The following is a 24,378-nucleotide window of genomic DNA, read 5'->3' on the forward strand; positions in this document are numbered from 1 at the left end:
TACTCGTATTCAGTAACTAAACATGGCAGTTTCGCTAACGAAGCGACAAGAGACCTGGGGGGTTACCATGACGTACTAAAGACGTTCAGTTTAGGTTGATAGAAAGGGACACAGCTATAGCAGTTACATAGCTCCGTCCCTCTCTCTCAACCTAAACTGAACGACTTTAGCACGTCATGGTAACCCCCCTGATGAATTGGCTTTATGAAGACGGCTATCTATCTGTCGTCTTAATGAACCTTCAGCTCGGTGTATGGTTCTAACGTCAATGTGTCATGAGACGACATAGAAGTAGAAGGGTTAAAAGAAATATTCAAACCTATCCAGTACCTAATTCCTTTATCCAATGACTAAACATGTCAGCCGGCCTAGCCGAAATAACAATCGACGCGCTAGACGCCGACCGAAACGCAGCCTAGCTTTATCGCTATACGGAACAGCGATAGAGACAGCTAGCAACGATAACGATATTATCATAAGCGTTTGTGCATTTGGCTACGAACTCTGTCTCGCTAACGAAGCGACAACAGAGCTGATGTATTGGCTTTATGACTGAGGCTATCTGTCGTCTTAATTAACCGTCAGCTCAGTGTGTGGTTCTAATGGCCAAGTTTCATGTGACGACGAGGAAGGGTTAAAAATCTGACATCAAATTGTGCTGTAATTTAAACGCTACTTAAATTCGTCTAAACAAAGGTCTATTTATAGACCTCTACCAGTCTAGCCAATATGACAATTATTGTTGCCGATAGACGCCGCGCCGATGGACAACGGCGGCAGATAAACCGTTACCGGTTTTCGCTCGCTGTTCAAATGTAAAAAAATAGTATATAAGTTTAGTGTTTTTAGATAAATAAATTAAAAAAAAATACAGTTTGGCTCTGTCGCGCCAATACGGAAGACCGAGCTACTAAAACGATGTTATCGTAACCTTTTGTATATTTGGCTACGTAATACCCTGAGCTCCTAAAGGATTAGTGTAGGAAGGTTTTAAGGCTTACGCCTATAGAGGTTTAACTTGAGCATTCTGATTTAAGGTTCAAATTCAAATTAGATTGTTTTTTCGGAAATAAATGACTTGTAAAGTACAATTATCAAAGCTGGATTAATTCTAATATATGACTGTATTTATAAAATTTTGAAGGTTGTGGTGCGCCCTAGAAAAAGATATATTATTTACTACCTAGGTAACTTTTGCTCGCGGCTTCACTCGCGTAAGTTCGAAAATTTCGCAATGCTCCATACAAACTCTCAACCCCTATTTTAGGGAAGTGGAGGGCTAGAAAGAGACAAAAAGTAGCCTATGTCACCCTCCATCCTTTCACTTAACTCCACTTAAAAAATCAACTCAATTCGTCGCTCGGTTTTGGCGTGAAAGACAGACAAACATACAGACTTTCCCATTTATCATATTATTAAGTATGGATTATAAATGCCGTCAGTACATCTAATGAGAAGCTTGAAACAAGTTTTATTTCTTGTCGGTGCACTTTTACTCTGGTTACCTATTAATGGAAGGTTAACAAAGGAATCCTATAAAACTATAGTTACGATGACCTGTATACATTATTCATAGACCATTCCATTTAGATGCAGCACTTAACTACATCGATAGTAGTCCACTATATTTAAGGCGAAGTGAGCTAAGACAAATTTGTATTTTTTTTTAACTGTAGCACATCTCGGACACTGGCCATCAAATATATGAAAGAGACGCGTTCCTAGCACACATTCTAAGCTCGTGTAGGTGAACGCGTACCATGCTTGTATGAGTGAGATATGATAGGTCGACTGTTCGCGTTTTTGACAGGCGGTAACTGTGAGGTAACCCCCTGGTGGGCGGCGACTTTCAGCGGGGAGCGGGAGTGGCCATACTGTACGATAGTACTCTTTATTATACTGTGACTGTAGTATAAACTTTCTTTATGTTACACTAGTTTGTGTCTTCCCTGTAAGTATAGCTTATATTAGATTATTGTAAGCTTATATTAGATTATTGTAAGCTTATTACATTGAACTATTTCCAATAAAGACATTTAAAAGTTCACGTATCACACAAAAACATCAAAACATCTTACACTCAGCATGTTGTCGACTCGCGAAATCGAATAAAACGGTTCTCATTGCGGGACCAGGTATATAATAAACTACCCGACAATATAAAAAATATTAAAAATGAAGCCACATTCTATAGTAAATTAAGGAAATGGCTGACTATTAATGCTTTTTATGACATTTCCGAATATTATAATAATGATGCAATTTAATGTTCAACACGATTACATACTATTGTTATTATTTTTTGTAATTATTGTTTGACATCTATTTCTTTTTTTTTTTAATTAATTACTGAATTTATTTGAGAGTACTTTCTTCTATTTTTAAAATGTAATATTGTATTGTACCCTAATTATGATAATTTAACTTTAACTCTGACATGTAAAATTGTAAATTTTATGAATAAATGAATATGAAATATATGAAATATTTTTACTCGTCGCTTGAAAAACAAAATACATAATAGGTAACGGTAATGAAAATTAACGATCAATAATCTCGTAGAACTTAATTAATTTAGTTAGTCTTTCTCCTGAACTACGAGCTCATTATTGTGTACCTACCTCTATTAGGTAAACCATTTATAATTTAAAACAAAAATGTATATTCCAAAGTAAATATAAATAATGAGTACAATTTGAAAAAAAAAGTGAAGTGTGTATTAAATTAAAGTATTAATAAAGTTCAATAAGTCAAATTTAGCAGTGCCTTAATAAAGATGTTGCCGGTCAGCCTCTGCAATATGAAATTGTAGGTCAGCCCTTAATTTCGCCAAAGTGCTCAGAAGCATGTGGTATGATCTAATTTTGCACTAAGCACTTAGTTGAGTGCGAAAGCTCTCAAAGCAACTCGATTATTCCCCGTATAGACGTGCGATAGGCGACAAATTGGATAAATTTCAGCCATTACGGGCTCACCGCGTGGAGAATATTTTACTCCATTTAGTACGCTTCATCATTATCATAGACTTTGGAGTCTATTACAAACTATACTATACTGTGTCAGATGGCGACAACGCAGCGTAGACTCAGCGGCAAATCGTCGTCACTACTTTTAAAAAACCGGCCAAGAGCGTGTCGGGTCACGCTCAGTGTAGGGTTCCGTAGTTTTCAGTATTTTTCTCAAAAACTACTGAACCTATCAAGTTCAAAATAATTTTCCTAGAAAGTTTTTATAAAGTTCTAGTTTTGTGATTTTTTTCATATTTTTTAAACATAATGGTTCAAAAGTTAGAGGGGGGGACGCACTTTTTTTTCCTTTAGGAGCGATTATTTCCGAAAATATTAATATTATCAAAAAACGATCTTAGTAAACCCCTATTCATTTTTAAATACCTATCCAACAATATATCACACGTTGGGGAATGAAAAAAAATATCAGCCCTCACTTTACATGTAGGGGGGGTACCCTAATAAAACATTTTTTTTCATTTCTTATTTTTGCACTTTGTCGGCGTGATTGATATACATGTTGATACCAAATTTCAGCTTTCTAGTGCTAACGGTTACTGAGATTATCCGCGGACGGACGGACGGACGGACGGACGGACGGACAGACAGACATGGCGAAACTATAAGGGTTCCTAGTTGACTACGGAACCCTAAAAACTTGTATCTCCGTCTGTCAATGAAAAGAAAATTGTAGTAAGTAGGTATGTATGGAATGCATATAGACTTACTGCGTTTTAACTTTGAGGAACAGCGTGAGATACGAGATTTTTTAAAAGTAGTGACGAAATACGAGTACGACAGCAAGTCATGAAGCTGATGAATCCGGGTTACGTCTATAATATTAAAAAAAATATGAATATTGTAAATAAACTATTTTTTATTCGTATTTATTTCTGGAAAAATTACAAAAAAGATCTGGAAGTTACGCGACGCATCGAAACGGCAATCGTTTCATATCACATTTGTCAGTTCAATACTCATACAGTGCGATTAAAGTCAGTTAACGATTCGGCTTTTACCCTTCGGCTTCGGCTCTTATCGGGATCGCATAAGTGCAAGCAAGATGGATATAAAACCCGAATCGTTAACTGATGTTAAACGAATCGTACTGTAATTATGTGACGCTGCGTCTATAAAGCCTATACAATCCATACTAATATTATAAATGGGAAAGTGTGTGTGTCTGTTTGTTTGTCCGTCTTTCACGGCAAAGCGGAGCGACGAATTGACGTGATTTTTTAAGTGGAGATAGTTGAAGGGATGGACAGTGACATAGGCTACTTTTGTCTCTTTCTAACGCGAGCGAAACGCGGACAAAAGCTAGTTACCTATATTTATTAATTTTGAGGGAATTTTGATTCTTCGGAATTTACTATTTGAGAAAATGATATTATTAGGTAAATATGATATGAATCTGAAACAAAGGCATTTGTTCAGTCCACTTGTGAGTATACACAAGGCTGTAAGAACAATAACCAATACTGTAAAACGAATCATACAAAGACAAACTAAAACAAAATAATATATTGATATTGCTTTCGAAAGCAAGTAGCTAATAAAACGCCTACAATCTCGCATCAAATTACAGTTTGGACTACTTGGTATACGCATATGATTCAGCTCAATGCCTTTTGTATGGTCCAAGCTAGCGAAAAAAAAGTTAAGTGAGATTTTTGTTTAGATACTTATCATCTTTGCAGAAATTGAATCTTGTAATCAAAGTATTTGTTGTTAGGTACTAACAGCACGAAAAAAGCAAACCATCAATGATTAACAACGGCATTAAAATGGTCAGAAAAAATTTGAGCTTTATTTAAAACTTGCTCAAACCGTGCTGAATGATAACATAAATACATTAAAAATCAACTCGTTCCATTACTGCAGTGTTGCCTTTTGTACATAGTGCAACATAAAATATAGAAAATAAATTAGGGCTTCCAATTTCTTCGGAATATTCACATGTATACTTTCATTCTACTAGTTTATGTCGTTTCGTACCTAACCTGACTCCACACTCTTCTAATAGTTGCAAAATTGCAAATGAAATTTAAATTTCCATAATCATTTATTATCTTTTATATTTTATAGGTACAGTCACCGGCATAAATAAGTGATGATTTTTTACCTTGTAGTTTTTAATCGTTTGACGATTTCGTATGACATTTCAAACACAACGTTAAAGTGACAAGGTACCATCACTTATTTATGCCGGTGACTGTACGATTTTTATATCAGCCCATATTGCGTACAAACTATTTTTTTATTATTATTGAGAGCCTGCGATGTCCCACTGCTGGGCAAAGGCCTCCCCCGCTTTTTCTCTCCCGGTTTTGAGCAGTCCTCAGCCATTCTTTCAAAAAGGAGTCCTACTCGTTCCGCCACCGCATACATGGTCTGCCGGGTCCCCGTTTTGGCCTGGGCTGCCACTCTGTGGTAATCTTGGCCCATAGCTCGTTCGGCATTCGGCAGACATGACCTGCCCAGTCCCACTTCAGCTTGGCCGCTTTCCGAAGTACGTCGACTATTTTTGTTCTGGAGCGCTCCGGATACGATCCATTAACTTCATACCTAATATGCTGTGCTCCATAGCTCACTGACAAGCCCCGAGTTTGGACCTCTAACTCGCCGTCAAAGACCAAGTTTGTGCACCGTAGGTGAGAATTGCATACGCACATACAAACTACTAAGAACAAAATTAAATAAATTATACCCCACTGTAATCGCTGCGCGCTCTGCACTTAGGACACAACGAAAGGTATCCTGAATTATTTAATATCCAATCGGTGGGCCGTATTGTAGTACTGCCGCACAACTAAATGTATTATATTGGAGAAACGGGCCCGTTCCATCGTTACCTTATTTTGCTAACTGATATTATTGTAAGCTATCTTGCGGAAGATCAGTGATAAATTGCTACAAAATTTATGAATGTGTAGCGAATGTGTGCTCAACCATATAACACATTGATTTAGAAACTGTATAAAGTTAAATTAATAATAATACCTAAATCCTTACCTACATTTACTTAAACGCAATACGACGCGAAATAAATGTGCTCTGCTCAACCATATAACACATTGGTTTAGACGGTCAACTGAATCTCAAAATGCTGAAATGTAAAGTAATAAATTAATAATAATACCTAAATCCTTACCTACATTTACTTAAATGCAATTTGTAAAATTATGAATAGTGAACGGATTTCAGACACATATATACTTCCTCTTAATGCGAGAGGGCTAATAGACTATACTTAACATAAAATATTTTATGCAGTGCACCAAATAAAGCACCACATAATTAGAAGAAAAATATGGACAGTAGTTATTTTTAATCATAATTTCTATTTAATAAGTGAAAGAGAAAGATATAAAGTAAATGAATTGACCGTGACGTCACTCCTCAGCATTTCATAGTAATTCCATATTAGCAAATCGTTTTGACAGTACTTAAAAAGGAGCTGATTTGACTAGTAGGAAAGTAGCCTATTTCCCCATTCAAGTCCAAAGCGAGTTGGAAATTTCACATACTTATAGGTACCTACACGTTTAAACATTGTGAATATTATGAAGGTTTCTTCATGATGTTTTCTAACACCGAAAACATATTTACCAGTCAATTTTGTTCTGTATCAAATTATATTTAAATAACTGTAGGCAATCCTCTTTAAATTCCATTCTATCTAATAAATTCATAAGAAGAGTTACGTAAACAGAGACCCAGCTAAGAACGCTCAGCAAACCGAGTCATTCCGGTATTGCTAGCGCAAACAAAGACGACACCAAGTGCTCTTCAACTTTACATTCTTAGGAGCCTTCGTAGCTGCGGGAAATGTGCATGATTATTTCCTTGTTATTAAAATATTCTTAGAAATATTTTTATTTTAGTTAAATAATTGGTTTGTCAAATCGTAAAAATGAAATAAAAAAATTACAAAGAAAAAATTACACAAAGAAAAAAATACACAAAGAAAAAATTACACAAAGAAAAAATTACACAAAGAAAAAATTACACAAAGAAAAAATTACACAGCAAATTTACCAAAATCTCAAGTGTCCAGAGGTGGGGCCTAAAACTGCTCGACCATTTGGTCACTGTGGACCAAATTGGTGATGGTGGTGTACTCATTGCCAGGAATAATAAAATGATTGTTCTAAGGACCTGCTGGTGATACAATTGGTGCAAAGGTTTCCCTCACACTTGACGCATTACCACGTTTTGGAAACCCCTGCAGCCCTGCCAGCATTCTTGTCATCTCACTTTCCCAGTTCCCAAAAAGTAAATTATTGACTTTTATGATATAACAACCATGACAGGTAACTCGAAAAACAACTAAGTGACTCACCAACACAAAAATATACATCATCATCATCATCATCATTTCAGCCATTAATCGCCCACTGCTTAGTATAGGCCTCCCTTCGTGTACGTGGGCAAGTCTCCTCCAGAAGTGCCCCTCAGTTTTTCGAATGTCGTCCACCCAACGAGCCAAAATATACATATGTAGGTACAACAAGTAGGTAAATATAAACATTATAAAAATTTACAAAATTCATATCGTGTTTTAGAACTACATGAAACGAGTGATTTATAAATATTTATTTTATTTGAAATACAATGCGACGCAATATATCTCAGAAGAGACGCTGACGGGCGAATTTCGTTCGATCGGGCCAGACATTGCAATCTCGGCGGGTTATAACTAGTCGTATAAATTTTAATGCCTGTTTACCACATATATTGCAATTGCACGGATGCACTGGCTTCCGTGCAGCTCAGTACAGTACGTGTCCTTGTGAAATATACATGTTCCTTCATACATTCTTATCGAATATTGGACGTATGATAATTACTCGTATGTAGGTATATGAATTTATAAGTAAGTACAATGGTACTACGTCATGCTCATTCGTGAAACTTTCCTGCATGCATTCAAGCAGAAAGTTGTTGTATGATGCAAATTATAGATTGGACATTGAGTTTAAATTATCGATAGCTACATAGATACATTGGGATATGATTATCCATCCTAATATTATAAATGGGAAAGTGTGTGTGTCTGTTTGTTTGTCCGTCTTTCACGGCAAAACGGAGCGACGAGATGACGTGATTTTTTAAGTGGAGATAGGAGATTTTAGAGAGGATTTAAGGAGAGATAGTAGAGATGGAGAGTGACATAGGCTACTTTTTGTCTCTTTCTAACGCGAGCGAAGCCGCGGGCAAAAGCTAGTGTTTGATATTTTAAATATATTAATTTAGTCCTTGCATTGGAGTGGTAATTTTTTTTTGTATTTTACTATGTGGCAAAATCTGTTTAATCCTCGCAAAAAACCTCCGAAACCTCGAAAACCTCAAAATTCTACATTTCGTTGTAACACTACCTACCATTAAAATTTTGTAATTTTTACCACGAGCGGCAAACAACTAATGTAAAATACCCTATAATGGACGGTGATGCCATTATGGACAAAAAACACAAATCCTTAAAAATAAGTATCTAAAATTAGTTTCTAAAAACTGACGGCAATGTACCATAAACTAGAGTTGTAGAACTGTTTAATTTCGAACTTTCAATTAATTCGGTTATTTCTGAAGGATTTGGCGGCAAGGTAAAATTCACCAGTTTACTGAAAAAAATATCAAGACGAATTCTTAGTAATGTTGCTAAGAGAGTTGAGTTCATGTAAAAAAAAATACTCTGTGTAAACTTGAATGAGTTTTACTTACTGCATTAAGCATGAGATAAGGGGTAAAGGAGCACTAAGAAAGGAATTTTCAAAATTCAAAGGGGGTCAAATGGGGGTTCAAAGTTTGTATGGGGAAACAAGATTAGTTTGCCTATTTTATTCGAAACTTCACAGGAAGATTCCGGAAAACTATATGATGGACAAGGAACAATTTATTTTACTCCTAGTTTGTATAAAATTGCTCATTGAGTATCAGTTGGCTTTAAAAGATTTATTTAAAAAAATAGCGTTATTTTGCGAGTGTCCATTACTGGAACCGGAAAACTGCGTACCTCCTATGATGGACAAGGAACAATTTACAAAACCAAAATTTACAAGAAACAATCCTATGTATAACCAAAACTAATTTTATTTATGGCATATAAAATTGACTCATTGAGTATCAGTTGGCTTTAAAAGTAAAAATTTAAATTTATTTCACTTTCCATAATGGGGGATCCAATACTGGAGAACTGCCGTCCATGATTGGAGAAAAAACACCGTTTTAATTTGTTAACTATGAAGAAACCAATAGGAGTATTTATTCTGTAATAGGCTTGAAATGTAAAAGAAGGATAGGACATTCAAGATAAAACACGCTTAGCGGTAGAATTTTTACATTTATCAGTGAAATATCAAAAACAGGCGAAATTTTTTCTTAAACTGTCCATGATTACCCAATCATTACCTTATTCTCGAACTTCGTAGAGTTACATTATCATCAGAAATAAGCACAACGAACAAATTACTAAAGAAACACTGGTTAACAGTCATAAGTGTTTATTAAAGTTGTGTTTACGGATGCGAAAGTTGCCTACACAGCCGAGGTGCCCTGAAAGGACGCATCCGCGTTTATATCGCTTCCGTTCAGCAACCAGGCAAACAGCTACTAACCTCTGCGTAGCCGAATGCACAAACGCTCACGAAACGAAACGCTCGTAGATATCTATCTCTATCGCTTTTGCGTATTGGCGCGACAGAGCCAGATTACCTTTCGCGGCGTTTCGTTTTCGTTTCGCGTCGTAGAAATGCTATTCGGCTACGGGCACAGATCACAAAAAAGCCTATACCACAAGTATCATGAGCTTTTAACATGTTACTCGATACAGAAAATGATAATTATTTGTTGTAGATATGGAGAAAGTTAACGCGCCCTCAAATGGTTACTTACTAGGACCAAAACTATATAGTTCGCCGGACAATATAGACCAGCGGTTTGTTGGCACAGGGTACGTAGACAAATGCACAAATGCTTTCGATAATATCGTAATCCTAGCTATCTCAGGGTGGCTAGCCGAATGGCACAATCGCTCACGAAACGCTCACGAAACGAAGCGCTAGTAGATATCTATCTCTATCGCGCTTGCGTATTGGCGCGACAGAGCCAGCGGCGTATCGCTTTCGTTTGGCGTCGGAGAAATGCCATTCGGCTACGGGGCCTGTGGCCCTTCGGTATTGACGTACGTAACGTAAACCATTAAGTACCTAACTTTCATAATTCGTAGAAAAGCAGCAATGAATGTTGGCATTGGTATTAGAAATATTTAAAATAATTATGTAGACGTCTTTATCCCCAGGGCAAATTAATTATTTTGTCAGGAACAACACTGATGCCAGGTCTGTAGAAGAGGTAAGATTTAATTTGCTCAAGATTAATATAACCTAATAGAAAAGGTACAAATATTGATTAAATTGTTTCAAATTTTAGTGCTCACAACTTTTACAGCATCCAAATAAACTTTGTTTCAGCGCATCTCATCAAACTGAAAGCCTTTACGATCGGAACATTCGTCTTGTACATATTTTATTGCAATCACTTTGTCTTCTTTGCGTCGTTCATCCAAATAATTTTCTTGCTTACTATATATACACATATATTATATACATAAACTTATGCCTGTATTCCGAAAAGGCAGATCATATAAAACTGCTTAAGTTTCAGTGCCACTCTTATGACACAATTTCAATAGCCGATAACTCGTTTGGTATACAGCATACGGGGAGTCCCCAAAGGCGAGATAACAACCAATGAAAGTGGTGCAGTTTAAATACATACATACATACATACAATCACGCCTGTATCCCATAAAGAGGTAGGCAGAGCACATGAAACTACTGAAGCTTCAGGGCCACTCTTGGCAAATAAGGGGTTGAAAGAAAACGAAATTGTGACATTGCAGTGACAGGTTGCCAGCCTCTCGCCTACGCCACAATTTAACCCAAATTCCATAGTCGCCTTCTACGACACCCACGGGAAGAAAGGGGGTGGTGAAATTCTTAACCCGTCACCACACAGGCAACCAGCAGGCAGGTGCAAATTAATTGGTCGTTAACTCGTTCAGTATGCAGCATACGTGGACTCCCCGCTGGCGAAATAAGTAACAACCAATGAAAGTTTAATTTCCCCGAATGCGGGCCCTGTGGCACGCGTTCCAGAAATCTCTTGCACCCCGAATGCGGGCTATCGACTAATGAAAACGTTTCCCCGAATGCGGGCCCTGTGGCACGCGTTCCAGAAATCTCTCGCACCCCGAATGCGGACCCTATCGACTAATGAAAACGTTTTCCCGAATGCGGGCCCTGTGGCACGCGTTCCAGTAATCTCTCGTACCCCGAATGCGGACCCTAATATCGACTAATGTAAAAGTTTCCCCGAATGCGGGCCCAGTGGCAAGCGTTCCAGAAATCTCTCGTACCCTGCATGCGGGCCCTATCGACTAATTAATCGCGCCATATAGCAACTGGGGTTGAAAGAAAATAAAATTGAGATATTGCAGTCACAGGTATAGTCTATCGCCAACACCACAATTGAACCTATTATACCCATACCCCAAAGTCGGCTTCTACGGCACCCATGGGAAGACAGGGTGTGGTAAAAACTCATCACCCCACAGGAAAACGTGGAACAACATATATTGCAGTCTATTGAAAGTAAAATATAACCTATTCAGGTTTCAAAAATGTATTTCAAATGTAATGGTTATGAGAAGGGGTAGGAAGACTTGAAAGGGTCAAAGTCCCCTTTACTTACAAGTTACAAATGGGTCGTACGTTGCTGGAGTGTTTGTAGCGGAACGGTTCGCCGGAATACTTTAAGCCGGTACGAGCGTGTTCGAGTCCGTAACTTGTGTCGCGAGTAACGCAGTTGTAGTATCGGTATCCGTGACTAACTGCCGACCTAGCCAAATGACAATCGTTGACGCCAGACGCCGATTGAAACGCAGTCTGACTCTGTCGTGCCAATACGGTGTCATAGTAATATCGTAGGTAAAAACACACCTCGGACACTGGCGGCCAAATATATTATGGAGGCGCTTTCCTAGCACACAGTCTAAGCTCGCGTAGGTGAACGCGTAATAAGCTTGTATGAGTAAAATCTAAGCTCTCACGAATTTTAAGACAAAGGTCTTTATTATACTGTGGTAAAGGCTACCAAAAAAATTGCTGGTTTGCGGTGTGCGTACACCAAAAGGGTATGTCATTATACTTATAGCAAACGACCTACGTCCCTGCGAAACGTCGCCTTATTGTTTTCCCACATTTGAATTGGAACGATGCCGATCGGATGCCATTACATTCTTATACTCGTAGCCTTCATTTGTCAGAATTGAAATAAAAAAAAAAATTATGACGTCACCTTTACTGCAGCTTAAGGCAGGATAGGCTTTAGAGGTCCGATTGACTAAATTTGCTCCATGACAAAACAACCATATTTAAGTTTGTCAATTGTTAATTTATGGTCGGACCCACCTTATTCTTTATTTCATGGACTTCATAGTACTCTGTGCATGTTACATTAGAAATTACAAGTATATTTAAAAAAATTATATAAGGGTGCATAGGTCAGCAGTTCTCGAAAAGTTTGTACAAAAATTAAGGGAAAAGTTAAATTTGTTTTTATTAATTCCTATTTTGTTACCAAGATTTTGTTGATGAATTGAGATTTTATTAAGTTTTATTTCGTCATTAAGGTTCTAGTTCTAGTATCTATATTTTCTTAATTATAACAATTATCCTGTATATATCTTACGAAAGTCGAATTATATTACTAAATGTTGTAGGATAATTAAAATTTGCTGATTTTTTGACGGGAATTGCTGAGGTATAAAATATTAAAATATGATTCCACAATACTACTTAGTATTGTCCAAGCGGACGCAAAGATAGATTACACGGAGACCCACCAAGTTTCTAAGTCTCTTTAACTTTACTTGTTTATTTATTAAAGTATCATTTATCTCAGCACGAAATTTCAGCTATCAACACGGACACGCGGCTTCCACAAAACTTTGTTCTTTATTTATCTTGTAGGCCTGCCACAGGATAAACAACGCGGGTTTTAACGTAGCTTACAAGCCAGGTGGATCATCCGTCTTTTTTTTACTATTATACCTATTTTCATTACAGAGAGAGAAAGAGCGATAGAGAGAGAGACGGTTAATCTACCTCGTGGCTGACCGGGATATGTATATACCTTTAGGCCTAACTAGGGATTGCAATCCGGTCCTACGAATCAGGCCCCGTAGCTGAATGGCATTACTACGACGCGAAACGAAAACGAAAAGCCGCGGAAGATAGTCTGGCTCTGTCGCGAGTATCGCGCCAATACGCAAGAGCGATAGAGATAGATATCTACGAGCGTTTCGTTTCGTGAGCTTTTGTGCATTCGGCTACGCACACAGGTGATGCGGCCGTTTCCAGCACTTTTGAAGGGATATACTCACTTATACACACAAACACAGCATCTAATGGCGAATGAAAACGTTTTAGATTTAGGTTTTTTTTTTAAATTATCTTTTAAGATTTCAAATGTCATTTTTACAATTTGTTGTAACTTTTAGCTGCAAAGTTTTATTTATTGTCAAATTTAATTTTTTTTTTTTTAGGTATGTAGTAAGTACCTAAGTGCTGAAATCTCTTTATTTACATGAACATATTTACATAATTATATAAGAAACTAAGACTAAACTTAATTACCTTTGATATCCCAATATAAAACTGGATCTGGGCCGGCCGGATCCGACCGGATTATGACTATAATAAAAGCAATCCGGATTGCAATCCCTAATGCCTCCTGAAAGCCCATTAATAATTTCTTATCTGTTGAAAGTCGAACATAGTTGAAGTAGCGGCAATGAGATTCGCAACAAACTTGTAGCGAGCGAATTGTTTACAACTGGCGCTGATGGCAGATGTCGTGGCTAGAATAAATAAGTAGACTAAGTAGATATCTACTTTATCAAAGTACATAGAGAAACTGATGCTTTATTTATTTATTAATAACCTATCGTAAAGATTTACTGAAAGCCTATAATTATATATAAATTTAAACCTTCTTCAAGTATTTCAGTTAAAAATCAATAACATGTAGTTTTTGAGTTTATCGTGAACATACCTACCCACCCACCGTACTTTGTTTAAAAGGTGTAATATATATATATAATAACATAGTTATTTATCTATCTTTTATAATTATAAAACGGAGGCTGATTTCGCAACAATACGTAGTTTCTAATTCTGCAATTTAATACATACTATATAGTGTATTCTATAATAATAACACAAACAATGCATAGTTTTAGCTCTTAATGTACCTATTTTTTCCTTTTTACCTATGTCACATGAATGTCCAATTGATATACTCTTTCATTTCAAACACACAATGAAGTTACATTTAGAGCAAATAATTTTTAAGAAAAAAAAACCGCCGCTTTTGGGGTTCTGGTGAAAGATACTTGCGAATGTTGTTGATTATGTAGAAATGTGTAGGTATTTTTTAAAACTGCTTTTTATGTAAATCTTTGATTATTTGATGGAAACACAAATGAATATACGTATACCGTTAAGGTTTGAAGAGTTTTCTCAATTCCTCGTGAATCCGATATCCGATTATAAAAATCGAGCTTGACGAAATTTGAAAACTCAATATGTAAGCATAATAACAAAGAGAACAAATAAATGTGACTGTTCTGAACTTAAATGCATGCTGTTCCACTATAAAAATACGAAAGTCACTATAAGTGTGCCGTTCAGATTTTAGGAGTTCCGTTCTGATCATCATCAGAAATTCCACTGCACCAAATATCACTGTTTTGAACGTAAACGCAAGCTGTTCTTATAAAAATACCAAAGTCATTATAAGCGTGCCGTTCAGATTTAAGGAGTTCCGTTCTGATCTTCATCAGCAGTTCCACTGCACCAAATGTCACTGTTCTGGACGTAAGTGCATGCTGTTCTTATAAAAATACCAAAGTCACTATAAGTGTGCCGTTCAGATTTTAGGAGTTCCGTTCTGACCATCATCAGCAGTTCCACTGCACCAAATGTCACTGTTCCGGACGTAAATGCATGCTGTTCTTTTAAAAACACAAAAATCATTATATGTATACCTTTCAGATTTGAGGAGTTCCCTCGATTTCTCCAGAATTGTATCATCAGAACAGGGTTTTGATAAAAATGGGACCAATCTGTATGCATATACATTTAATCAAAAAAAATAATTCAAAATAGGTCCAGTAACGGCGGAGATATCGTGGAACAAACATTTAAAAAAATACAGACGAATTGAGAACCACCTTCCTTGAGATTTAAGGGCGGCGGTTAGAAAAACTGAGTCTATTCAAGTATTCAGGTAGTAATTTCCTGAGCTGACAGATCATGTTCCCAAGTTTGATAACCCTTTGATAGTAAAAATCAAAGGCAACCGCGTCTCATCATGACAGAAACACACATTTTGACAATTTCATTTGTGTCGTTAACTCTTATTCATAAGCAGCGCGTAGTATCTAAAATTGTCCTCCGCGAAAATGTATTATCGCATGAGCTGATTGCGCGTCGAAGTGTAACTGAACAACTTCATCTAGCTATAAATAAGAAACATTACAAGTAACAAATGGTTTAAATTGATGATTAAATGTAACTTTGTATCTATTTATTCATATAAAACTATGTCAGAATTAGAATGAATTAAATGATTACACAAAAATAATTAAGCTTTATAATCAGCGTATTATCGTCTATTGAAATTAGCGCCATCTTTCAGCAAATACTAAACATTAAAAACTACTGAGAGACGTACACGGGTGGTGAATAGCGAACGAAGTTATTGAGCGGGCGAGCGATTGTAAAACAACTCCGTTAGATGGCGCTTGTTCAACAAAACATCTTATACAACGTGTTTTTGCCATTACTCAAAACCTCACACTACATTTAATAAAATAATTGCTGATTGCCATCATAAACTATAAGGCTATTTATTTGTGTGCGTTGCTGCGGCGACATGGGGATTGCCAATGGACGGCTAGGATGTCATTGTAAGGCACTTTGAGGATTTGTCACGGTGGATTTCGCAATTGTAGTAGGCGGGTTTGAGCCAATATTAAGAGTGACAAAGGTTGTGATTAGATGCGAGTTTAGTTTGTAGTGACTTATGATAAACATTGAAATTAAAATGACAAACAACATCAAGCTCGTAGCGGGAAGAGAATATTCGCCCAAGTGGCCAGCAAGTATTAATACCCTTAAATATTGAAAAAGGTAAACAACCTCTAGCGATGCGATATGTACATTGTTGTGTTGCAAGTACAGTGGAATAGGCTTGTAAAAAGATAATTAATCATGTTGATTTGAATAGAAATATTACTCCCGTCAAGATATAGCTCAATCGATTCTACTCTCGATTCTGAATAGGCGGTTTTCATATTTTTAGTGTTAAGTGGTACACGGTGTATTTCAACTATTGCGCAATTTAGTTAGGTATAAACAATGATATATCTGTCTCTCTCTAAATCAGATGTGGAAACACGTGTGAGGGGAAGGCATCTTTTGCTGAGAAAACGTGAACTTTAATTCGTAGAGCGTATGGGTGTAAACAAAGCACTTATGATCTTTCTCTTTGGAGCCGATACATCAAACAAAAGCGCCTGCAGGTGCGTCTTCGAGGCTTGTCCACTTCCAGGAAGAAAATTGTATCCGACTGTTTCTCAGTTACTACAAAATGTAAACTTTAAAGTGGTTTTATTACGATTCATAACCGAACGATTCGCTATGTAATTTAGGTATAAACAAAGATTCTGCACCTGTCAGGTGCGTGCCCATTACCAGGAAGAGACGACAAACAAAGCCGCCACCACAGAGCTTGGTTTGGATAGAGGAGGCAAGTTCATATATTTGTGGGGGCCGGGCGTGTCGGATTTTGTACTGGGGTTGATTCTTGCCTGTAATTTTAAATGTGTCTCAGGCTCTTGAATGTCACGTAACGGGGCATTTTTTATGTTTTGGTTGACTTTAACTTACAAGGGTTGACGCCCGAAGGCTGCAATCTGCGAGTGGGGATGGACGGCACGGTGGATTTCGCTGAGTTCATTTGGCGCGCTGGGTGGATGCGTTTGCGTGATCTATGATGTGTATGACATCTGTGACCGCCACAGGTGATGCCGCAGCTGCACTGGCTGGACCCTTTAAATAGCTCCGGGAGCGTTATTTGAGGATTATTTTTCGAGCATCAGGGACCGACAGTCGACTCTGGTTTAAAGTGTAAATTGTTTTAAATAGTGGGAAACCTCTGCCCAAATTTCTAAGTGTTTGATTTTATTGTGAATAAAACATATGTTTTATTTTCGTGGAATCAGCATTTGGGATAAGTGCTTAAAGTTGTTTAACTCTGGTACTAATGGGTAGTGATTTCTGCTAAGTTTAAGTTATGTTTTACTAGAAGTATTGAAAGTTAGTGAGTGTTTATTTTATTCATGCCGTCTATTGTTTGGTTTTGTGGGGAACATATGTTCTTTTCAGAGCTTGATTTTGGATGGTAGATTCCGATTCGGTGGTGCAGGTTTATTGTCTTGTGCTATTGAGTTGGAGTTTATATGAGTGAAGTGAGCCGCTAACGATTCGGTTCTTCTTGTCAGTTTCAATGTTATTGTGATAATCAAATTTAATGGTTAAAGTAAATAATACCTAATCAATTCAAATTAAGTGAAGAATATTTAATTATAAAGCCAGATCGCTGCCCAGACAGACAGTTTGTTTAGCCTTGCATCGATTAACCTAGCGGCTGTTAAACTATTGATGCAAGGAGGTCCGTAGTTTTACCAATACAGAGGGTTAAATTGGCATTTTTCTCTTTACCAACATAGAAAAATGAAAATATCTCTCCCTCCCTGGTTCTTCAATGCCCAGCTGTTAGCCGAGAGCAAGGACATTATATGTGTCATTTGGAGTAATCCATGCTTGTTCAAAGCGGCAGTATTTGAAAGCCTTGTATATTTATTGTCATAAGTATATATCATATACACAATAGGGAACTATCCTACCCGATTGCCTCCCTGTCCACGGACGCCTGCATCGGGGGGGGATAAATACACAGACTTATAGGGTTTGCTTTCTTCAGTCTAGTCTGCTGAACTCTAGCGTAGTCAGTATAGGTATACACCGCGTATGTCCTAAAACTCTGGGTCCATGGTGAGTACGAACAGAGTTTTTATCGTTTTAGAGTAGGGAACTTTCTATCTAGTAGGGTAGAATCACACACATCGATAGGTAGGGAAATAAATAAAGTTCTGTATAAAAACCTATCTTATCTAATAACTAAAAATAAATTATGTAAAAGTAAATTAAATTCAAGATCTAAAATTACTGTGAACCAAATTACTGGGTGTTGGAAGGTATTTTATAAATAATATCGTGTGGTATAATGAAACTTCAATATTATATTTATTATCGAAGTGTGAAAAAGCTTTGAATTATTACTGGTTAATTCATCTAAGTGTAATTTGTAATTGTGGTAGCAATTTCTGATTCTTCATGTGACAGCGATCATTGAGTGTTAGCTGGGGTTTGTTTAGGGACCAGTGGCATGCGGGCGCCGTCCACTGATGGAAAGCCGAAAACTCCGAGGAGTGATTAAGCTTACTTTTCTTGGGTTTTCAATTGGAAGCTTCTTGCTCGGTGTATCGTTGAAACAGTGAAAGGGTCGAGAAGTTATGGTCTATTAGCAGTATTGGGGAAAAGGGGGGTTTAGCTAGGGAAAATGAAACAAAATAAAAGGGGGGTTAGTTCATAGATAGATAGCCCTTCTGGTTTGGCATAGGATTCTCAACAGAGCAGTTTGGTTGAGATGAGGAGTTTCAAACCACAACGCAAGCTTCGAGCCCAATTGAAACTACTAATAGGGCGTAGTGGATGATTACTAAAATATTTTTTATATTATTTACCATTTATAAACCAAAATTATGAATAAAATGTCTGGCGCCTATAGGTTTTTTCCTGTTCAAGTTCGTATGTTACTTTGCTCGCACATCTTTCACAGGCGTTATTTAGCGTTAACATAATCTCCACGTCTTTTGCCTATTCGTCCAAGTTAACGTATCTTTCACAAAATTATGCTGAGTTTTAATTAGTGGGTTAAGTTATAATTAATCATACGAGTCCAATAGTCGTATCTACTTCGCATTAAAGAGTTTGGGTTGCTATGGTTCATATCGAGGGGTCCTTCTACTACCATTAGACGATCACAAGGCCAAATCTACGGGGTATTTTTAAAGGATGGTTAGTTGTAAGAATGTTTAGTCAAGTAAGTAAGTAAATAAGCGAGTGGGTGCAGAAGTTCGGTACAATTTTGGATAGGCCGTAACCAGGATGTGAGGTATTACCATAGGGTTTTCTTTTAATTACATGAGGTATATTTCATATACATTACAATACTAAACAGTAGCTTTTTTAGTTATAATTGTGAGTGTGTTTGGTGGGGCGTCTCACGTTGTCGTTAGGTGGGACGCTTTTCTGAGGACACTCACATTTTGTTGATCGTGAAGCGGAGTGCGAGTGACTTTGACTATTGGACTCAAATTCTTTATTAAATACTTGTCAGATAGTCAATCACAAAATATTGACATGCCTTGAAGTGCAAACTCTGACAAATATCATCTAATTCATGCAGTTGAGGGTTGAGTGAAAAGCAAACACTTGCATACCTTTAATTAAAAATAAACATAATTATATATGAAATCCGCATTATTATTTTACAACTTAAACTTTTATTATATATTCAATATTCTAGTCTTAATAATGTAAGGTAGTGCTTTGGTCATATTGCTATTCGAAGTACATCTGTTGTCTGTCTTTTGCTGGCATAGTCTTCTTCATCGGTCATCAAAAGTTAGTCGGTCATTGTAAAACTCAGGAACCGTTCTTTATTCTTCTAACTGCTTCTAGTCATCTGAAAATAGAGATAAATATGCATTAGTTGGTTGTAGGTACCTTTTACATTTCAATATAAGTGGTTTTATCTAAGTAGGCATAGATATAAGTAGCTATAGGCACAGAATATTTACAATAGTACAACTATAGGTTAGCAATATCTGTAGGATGCCATATACCTAAAAATGAGTCATGTACATACATGAGTTCCTTATTTTAAATAGCAGGGGGTGAGGCATTTCAAAACATTAGTACAATTTGCCAAAGTAGGAAATGGCTACAAGTAGATCAGCGGTAAACAAGATATGTCTAGTGGTCTAAAGATATGGGGGTGAGAGTCTACCTTATTAACAGCTGTATTGTCCTAGTGGCATTATTTTTCATATTTAAATACTTAATGTCATATCTATCATAGTTAGGAAACAATTGAATGGGGGTGAACATCTCCATAATCATTCGACAGATTATTTTGGAAATTTAATGAGGAAGTGACAATATTCCATAATTTCAACTTGTCCTGTTCCAGTTATTAAGTAGTATTCACAATAATACTTCATTTCTACCTTTGCTCAAACAAGAAAGATAGGATGTGTACATACACACATGTACAGTAAGCCATACTACGACTTAGGGCTTTTTCAAACAATTTTTATGTCATTTCTCTAACAGTAGGCTATACATGTACTTATCTACAGCTAGAATAAGCTAAAGTAAGAGTAGTTTTAGTCTAAGGAAGTATTTAAGTACCTAATATTAAGCTTAGCAACATATTTGTAATTTTCCTTGTATCGGGGTAGACAACGGTAGACAGTTGTCATGATGATCATATGGGCCGGTAATATGGCAGCATTCTTCACATTCTAGAAGTGGAAGGGGTTCATCTTGTAGTCTGTAAAGCAAAACAGAGTAGGATATTAGATTATAGAAAGAATAGGCTAGATAGTTATAAGATTTTTAAGAATTTCAATTTTTTAGTATGAAGTTTCCGAGGAACTATTGATGATCAGTCAATGTGACATCTTGACTTGGGTTTTGGGTATCCACTCAAAGGAATATCTTAGCACCATTTTCAACACTATTTCAACTATACATTTATAGAAATACACAGGAAGTATTAAATTTCATGGAATACGAGTAAGCCATATGTACCAAACTTTTCACCGAGTCTGTCTGAGTAACTTTGATTTCTAAAATATACCTGTGTGTTTAATTAGGTCATAAATAAGTTATCTAGATTTAGTTTAACTAGTTTAGAGTAGAATAGTGTTAGCTGACAGGATTAGAATACTATATTTAATGCTGGAATTATTACTCTTAGGAAGATATCCGTCTGTCTTGAGTGGCAAACAAGAGTAAAACATACATAGATATATACAGTTAAAATAAGGATTTGTGATATATTAAGGTCAGGTCTAGGCACAAGTTTAGCAGTATAAAAGTAGGTACTTACTTTGAAAGTTAGTCATCACTCATCGCCATCAGGAATATCTTTATCACATTGTAATATTGCCAGTTTCATTCCATAATCCCATCAAGTACCAAGGGAACATTTCAGTGGGTAGTAAACTTGCTGAAAACCAAACAAACTTGTAAATATCATTCATTGAAACTGAACAAAGTAGGTTCACTTAGTATCCATTATTTTAGAAGCATAAAGAGTAAGTTTAAGTGACAGGTTTTATTGATAATCGGTCTTAGGTGAAAATAGTGTAAATAACAGTCTATTACTATAAGTTTCAAGTAGGTCTGGGATCTTACCTTCCTTGCAAAGTTGCTTTTCGAGTAGGCAACTTAATTCACTTTGTCAGTGGAGGCATACCTCTTTAAGACATCTTTTGTATGGCTGTATGTTCATTAGATTGTGAATTTGAGCACTAGATTTTCTATTATCGTGATGAGAAACACAGTAAAACACATGTCAAGGTTCCAATGCATTCATATCCTCCAACGCGGTCGTTCATATTGTTTATAAATAGAGTTATGTCAATTTCATAACCTCAATTTCGAAGATCACAATTTACATTATAATTCGGATTTTCAGTTTGATAAAACAGAATCACTTTGTCGTCAGCATCATTTGAGAGCAACGAGTGTCTAGGGCAATGATTTCCTTGCATTTTTTTATTTCATCTTGTATTTTCTTGCAAAACAAGATGGCGTATACGATGTGTGAATGGCGGATGATCGGCGTCTGCGCTGTTTCGATTTGTCATTTGTTTAAGCAGATTTAAAAATGACGCGGTTATTTAAGTAATTCTAATTGAAGATCACGCGATTAATGATGAGTTTAAAGAAAAACAAAAGCATTGTCGTTCCAAGAAAATAATATTAAGACACATTGAAGTCAACGGAAGTTAGTACCGATCTGATATTGCCACAAGTCAAATTGTGTCCCATTAATCGGGCGAAAAATGAAATATTTATTCATTGTAGAAATTAGAAATCATATTTTGTCATAATCTTATTAAAATCGACATACCGTAACGAGAAGTACCTAATTTCGAGAAGTATTTGCTTATTTTACCTTTTTCGATTGAAATCTTTAACTTCCGCAATCGAAACTACCTTTTAACTACGAGTTTCTGACATAGATGGCGTGCAACAAGGATTCTTTACTTCGACTTTTTTGATCGTAAAATATAAATGTCGTTAGTAGTCACGAAAAATGTCGATAAGTTCGTGTAGTTTGACGTTTTCAAAACAAACAAAAGCCGGCTAATTTGAGGTTAGTTTGGATAAATTACGGTTTTGTGAAAGAAAGTAATGTAATTTAGTTCAAATTCAGTGAATATGTGTTTATTTTATCTGTACAAATGGTTGGTAGCGTTATTTCCCTGTCGCGAGAGGCAAAAGTGTGTGTAAAGTGACGACGTACTCTTACAATCAAAAATTGTGATTACAATTGTTCAAAAAGAAAAATGCAGATTGTGTGTGAAAAGGAAGTGTTTAAAATAATTATTATTTAGCATCAGTGAAGTGTAATGGTGAATGGTGGTGTTCAGTGTTTAAAATTCTGCAAGAAAAGTGAACAAAGCAAGTGAGTACAAATACAAACAAATATTACCTAGTATTTAGTCGAAACAGTGATTGATTGTGTATGATTTTTGCAATCTGATTGTATATGACATTTTATTACATATTATTCTTTCTTATTACGTAAAATTTTACGGAAATAGTGCGCTGAAAACATTTCAAATTTCAACAATATTGATTATTTTAGATTTCAAATGTGTTTTGTATCTTAGAAAAGTTTTAATAGAGTATTCATTACATATAATTTCAAGTTCGTGAATTAAGTAAAACAAAATGTTTCAAGTAAACTTAAACTTTACATAAAATAATTGGGAATTTATAAAATATCTTCGTCCGTTAGTTATTTGATTGCTAAATTCAACCGGTTTCTTAATTCGTTCGTAGCTCAGGTAGTATAGGGGTGGACTAATGTATGGGACGGTTCATGCAAGGGTGGGTGTTCGAATCTTACTTTTGCTTCACTTTTTGTAATTTTATTTTGAAATCCCGTTTTATTTTGTTTTTATATTTACGACTTTTCTTTGTTTATTATTTAAAAAAAAAAATTAATGTCTTTTTTTCTTGTAAATCATTTTAAAATTGAAGGAAGGTGTTTTTCATAGAAGATTAGTAAGTGATTAATGTTACTAATGTGGTATTTCATTAGTTACAATTCAAGTGAGATATATTTTTGGAAAACTGGAAGTAGGTATTGCTCAAAAACTTGCCATTGATTGGATAAATAAGGACTAGTCAACTTTGGAGATGAAGAAAATATTGATTGGTTTGAAGTTGCTTGCTGTGTTCAGGAGTAAATGACTGGATCTTCTGCGGTTGTCTTAATTGTGGTCAAGTTTGCAGCATGTCTTCAAGAAGAGACTTCATGTTTTCCTGAGTTATGACATCGACTGAGAAGAAAATAGATAGGAAAAAGTTGAAATACCTACTTATCTGGAACCAGGAGCACTAGAAATTCTTTCTAAGAGCCGTATGCCTCTAATGAAGACTAACAGGATCTAATCATCATCATCATAACTATCTACTCAAGAATGTAAGAAGGAAAAAAAAATGCGAAAGAAGATAATTTGGCTGGTCTCCAAGCTGCTTGCTGTACCTATTCAAGATAAATGACTGGATTTACATACTTGTTGTAACATTTAAATCTACAGCATACATTCGAAAAGGACTACACAATTTCTTGGACTATGGATATCATCTGAAGAAATTTATAAGTAGGTACTTATGTACTTATGTTAGGTAGTTGTATTGTTCTCCTATGCTAATAAATAATAGAATAATATTGATCCTAACGGGTGGGCAACGCGCATACGACCTCGGGCGGACCGTTTGCCTATTTGCCACCAACGGGATATGAATATATATATGTAATTAATCTGTTGTTTTTTATAACCTATCTCTGCCATTTTTAGTTT

At 36.2% G+C, this 24,378-nt stretch overlaps 1 long non-coding RNA gene across 1 annotated transcript; it reads right to left on the minus strand.

Moving 5' to 3' along the window:
* Positions 1-19,167: 19,167 nt before the first annotated feature.
* Positions 19,168-22,041, minus strand: LOC125226683. Its single transcript, XR_007177108.1, has 4 exons — positions 21,692-22,041; positions 21,384-21,503; positions 20,681-20,822; positions 19,168-19,952 (listed from the first exon to the last, which is right to left on the minus strand). It is a non-coding gene; the product is annotated as an uncharacterized LOC125226683 (long non-coding RNA).
* Positions 22,042-24,378: the final 2,337 nt, after the last annotated feature.

The sequence above is a fragment of the Leguminivora glycinivorella genome, chromosome 5 (assembly GCF_023078275.1).
Source record: "Leguminivora glycinivorella isolate SPB_JAAS2020 chromosome 5, LegGlyc_1.1, whole genome shotgun sequence".
Classification (NCBI taxonomy): domain Eukaryota; kingdom Metazoa; phylum Arthropoda; class Insecta; order Lepidoptera; family Tortricidae; genus Leguminivora; species Leguminivora glycinivorella.